Here is an 8,371-nt window from a genome sequence, read left to right on the forward strand (position 1 = left end):
TAGCGCTAGTTGTAACCTGTAAGCATTTTTTAGTATACAACCTACCTTTGCGGGGAATCTTAGTTGATCAGTCGGTTGATTGTCTAAACTTCCATCTTGTTGCCGGGGTTGATTCCCATATTGTAATTCCCCTCCCATATCCTCTACCCCTGCCCCAATTTTTTTTTTTTCTTTCAAAAACCTCCCTTCTAATCAAACCTCTTAAGAAATAAGAAGCTCAATTTATTTAGTTTTTAATCTTACAGTCTCTTTTTTACTTTGATAAATTCTGAAATCACCATAAATTCATAGTGACGTAGTTTTGTGAGGTCTTATGAAGAAAGTTATTAGCATATATATCAATGATTAATTTTATGTGAGCTGCTGTAAAGATCTAACGAGACGACCCGTATTATGTACTCGTACATCATGCAATTTAAAGTTTTAAACCATAATGGCATGCATTCAGTACCTCTCTACTTCATCTGAGGTACTGGTATGGAATACGTAAACTTTGCTCTCCCAAATCCCACTTGGTGGAAATATACTGTGTATGTTGTTGTAGCATGCATTCCATAATTAAACAAATAAGACAACAAAAGCAGTTAAAAGAATAGAAGTATAGAAAAATTAAACCGAGTCCAAAGCACGTCTTTCCTATGATCAAACTCGTATTGAATTATTGCTATATATGAGTCATAGGCGGAGCTCGAATTTGAATTTATGAGTTCTAATTTCCATGATAGTGATATCAAGTATAGGAGCTGAGTTTTGTGTTCAGTTTATAAGCATGTTTAATGGATTTTTTTAAAGCAAATACAAGATTTGAACTAAAGTTATTGGATTCGATCAAAATCAGTAGCTAAACATCTAGTTCCGCCTGTGACCATGGCAAAAAAACAAGTAGATTGAGCTATCGTATGATCCTCATCGCCAAGATGTTCAAAGCAAAGCGTTAATTTTTCAATTATGACATCATTAACATAAGAATTGTTTACATTACTTTCTCTCAACGTTAAGATGTTTTTTCTTCTGCTTAAGAATTTTTCTTATGAATAACATTGAAGATGTTCAAAGCAAAGACATTGAAGATGTTCGAAGCAAAGAGTTAATTTTTCAATTAAGACATCATTAACTTAAGAATTGTTTTCATTACTTCTCTCAAAGCTAAGATGTTTTTTCTTCTGCTTAAGAATTTTTCTTATACATTGAAGATGTTCAAAGCAAAGTGTTAATTTTTCAATTAAGACATCATTAACTTAAGAATAGTTTTCATTCCTTGTCTCAACGCTAAGATGTTTTTTCTTCTGCTTAAGAATTTTTCTTATGAATAACATTGATACGTCCCGTCAGTGTCACTCACTCGAAGGGGAAAAGAAAGTTAATTGTAATGTATCATTAAAATGGAGGATTCTTATATATTACATAGAAATATCAAATACGCAATTACTCAATAGGGGTGTAAATGATCGATTTGAATTGTATTTGATTGGATAAAATAGATTGAATAAATAGAAAAATCATTCTTTATTGTCTAACCTTGTCCGAAAGTTACTTGGACTCAAGACAAACAAAATAAACTTTCTTACCAAATTTTGATTTTTGTTTGTTTTCTTATAGTTTGTTTAGTTATCAAATAAAATTAATTTGAATAGATCAAAATGAGCCGATGATTAATAAATCAACAGAATCATTAATCCGCCTAAACTTGAAAGAGTAAGACGTATCAAATTTTGTCACGGCTACTCCAATAGTAATCAATATCACGACATCTACATGGAGTAGCAAACACCAAACATAACTTAAAAATCATATGTGATGAGAGTTTTCTTTTAACTAATTATGTAAAGACGATTCTATTGGTGTTTTCTTTTCGTTTCTTCAATTATTTTTATTTTTATTTGTCAATTTTTTTTTCTTTAATTTAACGTGAGAGAGAAGAGTAGAAGCATTGAGATTTGAGGATGAGTGATGAAAGGTTTAAGGTGGGGAACAGAAAAGACATAAATTACCCCTCAGAATCCATGGGGGAAAAGTGCTGTGGAGGTGGTGTACTGGAAGAAGCAAAACCTTTCCCTTGCTAAACTTAGAGAATCATATCTATCTTGGAACTCCCCCTGCCTTCCTCAAAAACATGCTATGCACTATGGGGGAAAAAGATACTACATCTTTACCATGTACCAAAATCATTCATGAATATGGTTGGTTACCTTATTTCAATTTACTTGTCTCATTTTACTGCAATAAAATATATTTTCAATATAATTTTATAGGTATAGTGTGGAGAGGATGGAGTGTACGAACCTTACAGGACCTTTGTAGGGTAAATGTTTTTGATAAATCATTGACTGCTAAAAATTACACAAATACATAGTTTATATTTCTAATATTACAAAAAATTCAACTGCCTAAATATATTACAAAAATTCCAACATATACATAGAATGCTATGTATATATCGGCTATGTTATGTATATTAATAGAGAGAATAAAGTAATTTAAAAAGTGGGAGAGAGTGTAATTACTTTCAAAAAGTTGATATTTATGTTATTTATACAAAAAAAAAATTATGTTTCAAAACATGTTTGTCAAAATAAAAATAAAAAATGCACGAGTAAACAACTAAGATGAAATATTAAAGAAACAAAAATATCGAGAATCAAGTAAAAAGAGAAATCGTAGTAACTATAATAAAATTAGAGAATAAACTAGGTTCGTTTAGTACATTTAATGGGATAGGTAAGGATATCTCATGAGGTGAGATTATTTTATCCCTCCCTTTTCATGGGATAGTAATTTCATTATTTTAGTATAAATTGTAAGATAAATCAGTTTCAAAATTAAATAATACCTTATATCAAACCTGTGTATGTTTTTCCTCTTCACATGTTCTAAACCACCTCGGCATCTTATCCTCAAATTACTCCAACTTTTTCCCATATATCTCTATTACTAATCTTGTCTCTCCCAGTATTTCACTAACAGTTGATTTAATCTTTTTGTTCAAAATAAAAAATTAAAATGTATATTAACCAAATTATTTGTCACCTCTAACTATTAGTTAAACCTTGGCTAGGGAATTCCACTCCCCCATTGTCAAAAATTTGGTTACACAAATATTAATAGTGAAGGTGAATGACTCGCGCAGAACACGCAACCTCTCTACCTGCATTTTCTTACTCTGCTAATACCTCAGTTCGTAGGACTTGTATTCTGCTACTCATTTTTCTCTTTCTTCCAAAAATCAACATGTCTTTCTTTCTCCTACCATCTTGTCAATCACATAAATAAAATTTGTCTATTAAATTATAATTTGTTTAATTTTGAATCATTTTAACCTGCTTAATCTTAGTAAATCTACAAAGTTAGGGTTAATTTGTATCAGTGACTCATAAGAAAAAAAAAAATACTCCTGTTAGTTTTGTATGGTAATTAAACAAATGATAACAGAATTTAAAAAAAAAAAACACTAAACTTAGTAAGAATTGACAGATTTGATAGTGAGTAATTTTTTAGTCCATACCTCAATTCAAGGAAGTTAATAATCTGTCTATTTATTAACTTAGTTCATTTTGATCGATTCAAATTCAATACGTAGGGCTCATGTTGCCCACCTAACCTTGCGGTCCATTGGTGGAGTGCTGTGTGCCGTCATCGATCATCACTTTCTTTCCCAATTGGTCAAAATTAATAATAATTAAAAGTCATAAGTAATTGTTTGATGACACGGTTGAAGTTCTGAATTTGGTCAGTCGTGGCAACAAAATATTTATTATTGTTTGCCAGACTGTAGGCTTAGCTGCAGCAGGAACATTCAGTCTTGCAGCCTTCAATATCCCTCTTATTTCCTCCTTTTCAAAATTTTGGTTTTTGTTTTCTATTTTTAGTACTATTTGGTTCCTAAACCTCCTGCGCTAGAGCCTAATTGTCCTTTTAAGTATGATTACTCAATTTTTATACTGACTACCTACTTAGTAGATAACATACGAGAGCAATTAGTATTGATTTGACTGTAGAAAGAATTGACATTTGAACAATCTCATTTGATTAGAGATACGAAAGTACGGTTGATAAAGTAACGATGTTAGTTATTTTAATTAATCTCCAGTGCTTCGACCATGAACGCCCTTATTTAAAACCAAAGGTATCTACTATTAAATTAGGTTTTTAGTTGGACCGAATTAACTTTTTATCTCATAATTCTATCAAACATGTTTTAAAATAAGGGGAAAAAATATTTATCCTTGGGAAATAATTATCCCGGGATTATCCAGGATAACTTATTCCACCGTGCATATTGGATAACTTATCCATAACTGTGGTATAAATGGTGGGATAAGTTATCCCGGTATTAGCTAATACCTCCAATCAAACATGGGATAAAATAATCCTTTATTTTATCCCGGGACTACTTATCCTTTATACCTCATACCAAACGACCCTTGAGAAGTTTGGCTCACTAGTATTTGGGGGTGTGCATCGGTCGGTTTGATTCGGTTTTATGTATTATCGGTTTTGATTTATCGGTTATCAGCTTTTAAATATGTTAAATCAATAATCAACTCAATAAAATATTTTTTATCGGTTTTCGATTTATCATTTTTTAATCTTTAATGGTTCGATTTTTGGTTTAACCTATAAGAAAATATGCATAAAATAGAAATAGTAGCAACTAACAAGAAAAGAAAAGAATTCTTAGCTGCAGAAAAAATCTTACATGATGTGTTTTATTTTATAAGAATCTTCAAACATGAATAGGTTTTCGAAAAATTGAATAGATTTATAGAAATGAAAGAGAAATATAGAGTAGGTTATATATATAGAGAGAAGTAGGGATAAAGTGTAATTTGAAATATTCTTATTAGGTTATCGATTTATCTATATAAGAAAAAACAGAACCGAAACAATAACCCAATAATTTTTTTTATAAAACCATTAAAAAAATCGTTAACTCAATAACAATAAATCAATAGTGGTTTTATCACTTCAATTTATTGGTCGATTTGATTTTCACACCCTAGTATTTTCGCCGTTAAACGTTTTGCACACATTTGCCCGGTGATTATGAAATAATTTACCTTTGCCATCTTTCACCAAATGGAGCCATTAAAGAGATTAAAAAAAAAAAAAAAAAGTTTCAAAATTGCCCCTTAAGTTTGAGAAATATTTAACTTTTACCCAGAGTATGATAATTTAGCTAGTATTACATTTTTTTTCAGTAAGTTTTCCATTATGAACCTTAATGTATGCATGTTAAAACGACAAATTGATATTTTTGTCCATAAATCGGGTAAACATGAACAATAACTTGTCCCACCCACTCAAAGAAAAGCAAAGAAAGTGGTCATATTCAATTTCAAATGTCAATTGGATAAGAAGGAAATTAAAACTAACTTCACTGGTTGTTGAATTGAGGGAAGTGGGGGGGAAAATGGAGGTGTCAAATAGAGGTCAAATCTAATAATATTTCGTGCTTTGATAGGTTTGAAATGCAAGCCATACACTTTGGACATGTAAACGTATGCAACACGTCCACCCAAACAAGGCTGCAATCAAAAGAGATTGATGTTTGGACATCCCATTGCAAAAAACAAAAAATAAAAATCATCTATAGTACTTTGTGAATCCCCCCCCCCCCCCCCCCCCCTGTTTTGAAATCTCATCAATCGTTTTCTTTTCTAGTAAATAAATTGTAGTAATAGTATAGTATAGTGTGGTAAGAAGTTATAAAGAGTGGGGATGGGATGGTCTCTTTTTTAATTTCTTGCAAAGTCATGTATAGACTTTTTACTCCACAGAATCAAATTGGTATTGAAAAATCAATGAGCCAAAAGACAATTATATTGTGATAGCCCCTTTTCACTTGTTTACTTGATTGCTTCAGCCCATGGGTCTTTAAAGATTTGCCCACTCCAAGACTCCAAGCTTTAACTCTTCTTGTCCCTCCTTACTTTAATTCTGTCTCTCTCTGTTCAACCCCCCACCCCACAATCTTAACACCCCCATCCCATCTTTTTTCCAGCTATAAATACTTGAGCTACTTCAAGCTTCTTAATTATCACCTCAAGTTCAAAATGAACAATTCCCTCCACAAGAAAATACCTTATTCTTTTTTTGGTTGTTTAAGTTATAGAGTTAGCTTTAGTTATGAAAATGTTGGTAATAATGGGTGGGTAGCTCTAGTTGGAGAAGCAGGGCACGTGCAAGTTCTTGAATTTGAAGATATGTGTATTTTTCATGCATGAATCTTGCACGTGTTCTGCTTCCCCAACCTGAGTTTCCTACCTCCTCTTCTCTCAAGGTTCTTAACAATTCAGACGAGCTAACTATTATTATAGTCAATCCCAACTTATTTTAACTACTTGAGACGTAATTATTGTTATCGTATCCCAAGCAAAAAATTAACCGATAATGGCATGCATGACTATGCCCTTAATTAAACAGAATAATGCAAATTATTTTACTATTTCTCGGTAGCTTAATTTTTGGTTAGATTATTAGTATAATATCAACAACTCTGTTTTGCAGGCTTTCTATAGAGAATTGACAGTGGGAGTTTCTGTTACTAAACATAATGTGTAGAATGAAAGGAAACCTATAGACCTATGGGTCCTTTTTGTCATGCTGTTTTGAGGTGGCAATGAAGTCAAATGGACCAAACATGGAGCTAGTGGTCCTACGCAGCATGGTTTAAAGCAGCCTGTCTAGGCTCTAGCTTAGCTACCATAGCCATCTGTTTTCATCTTAATATGACATTTCACATTATGTTTGAGTGCATTTTTACTATGATGGTGAATTCTTGAATTTTTACATCTTGTACTTAAATAGTACTCCTATGAAAAAAAATTTACGCTCTGTTCAAATTGTATGTATAGATGTTAAACATAAACACTTCAATAATATGTTCCTTATATACACAAAGGCCATTCCAAATTTCAATGCTTGGTTGCAATTTGGAACTTCAGCTCGTTAAAATTCTCAGCTCTTTTCCTTGTGAAAATGTATTGGCTAGTTCTTAGTTAATATAAACTCAAGATTTCTATTGAAGGCCTAAACTTCCTGATTCCAAATAAGCAGAAGTAACAAAGCGTTTGATCATGGATTTTGAAATGTATCTGAAACTTCCACTCATGTAACTTCAATTTTCCCCACAAGTAAAATGAACGTTCAAACACGGCTTCAAATTCCAAAATCACAACTTTAAATTCTCCAATTTTCAACTTTTAACATTTAACAGTTGGGAGAAATATTGAAGATGAGTTTGCTGGTGGTCCTTAAAGTAGTGTATCTTTTGTTAGATTTTGTTGGAAGGGAACATTTAAAACCAAAATGGAAAGCACAGAATTGATGTATGTACTATAAGCAGCTTGTTACACTCAAAGGGGCAGGCACTACATGGTCCACCAAAATCTAAAGCAGCCTCGTACGTACCTTAGCCAAGATAAAACAAAGTTTCCTGCTAAGCTGACGTTCCTATGCCAGTGTTTACATATACCAACACATTGGCAATGTCATTAGAAAATTGAAACTATGATTTAAATTTAATTCCCACTGACAAAACAATAAGGGAATTTATATAAATTGAAAAAGAAAAAAACAGCTCATTTTAATTCTGGCCTTACTGTTTCCTTGAGAATCTTTCTTCCAAGAAGTACCACTCCTTATCTTTTACTAGTTTGCAATTATCAGTAAAAAGCGAAATAGTAGCAATTTGCAATAATATTCAAAATATTATACTCCCAAGTAAAATTTCAGAGAAAAGGTCTGAAATAACGGTACTTTGCTCCTTAATTATCAAGTAACGTGCGGTACAATGTATTGATCCAGTCTTATTATGTATCGATTTGCTTTATACATATCTGTTATATACATACATTAGTGTCTGTAACGATTTGCTCTGTATCAAAGTGAAGATATACAATGAATAAGAAGTGAATTGATACAACAATACAAAACGAAGTGCCACTGTTCCAAATAGAGGTGAGCGCACATGGTATAGAAGATACAATATTTCCAAATTAGTATTTGGTTAGCATTTTAAATAAATATTTTGTATTCGATATGGTATTCGGATTTTATTGAAGAATATCAAAATGCAAAATACCAGCTATCGCGATACGAATCCGAGCCGAGGCCTTGGCCGCGACGAGCATCCCGAACCATCAAGGCCCGAGAGACCCCTGTAGGCTTTAAAACGCATCACTAGGGAGTAAAGACTTTTACTTATATACCTAGCATTCCTCCCGTGTTTTGCCGATATGGGACTCCTAGACTCAGAGACACAAGTTTTCCCCGCCTTACCGAGATTCGCCTACACTTAGTTTGAACTCTGACCCACATCGACAGGGCTGACACAGGAGCGGCTCTGATACCATTCTTGTCACGATCCGAG

The 8,371-nt window shown here is 32.5% G+C and overlaps 1 long non-coding RNA gene across 2 annotated transcripts; it reads left to right on the forward strand.

The window, feature by feature from the left end:
* The first annotated feature begins 1,781 nt into the window (after positions 1-1,781).
* On the forward strand, positions 1,782-6,900 carry LOC107839630. 2 transcript variants are annotated; one of them, XR_007043626.1, is made up of 2 exons: positions 1,782-2,180; positions 6,508-6,900. It is a non-coding gene; the product is annotated as an uncharacterized LOC107839630 (long non-coding RNA). The 2 variants fall into 2 exon arrangements; XR_001665119.2 differs by lacking the exon at positions 1,782-2,180 and adding an exon at positions 5,644-6,280.
* The last annotated feature ends 1,471 nt before the right edge of the window (positions 6,901-8,371 follow it).

The sequence above is a fragment of the Capsicum annuum genome, chromosome 8, assembly GCF_002878395.1.
Source record: "Capsicum annuum cultivar UCD-10X-F1 chromosome 8, UCD10Xv1.1, whole genome shotgun sequence".
NCBI lineage: Eukaryota > Viridiplantae > Streptophyta > Magnoliopsida > Solanales > Solanaceae > Capsicum > Capsicum annuum.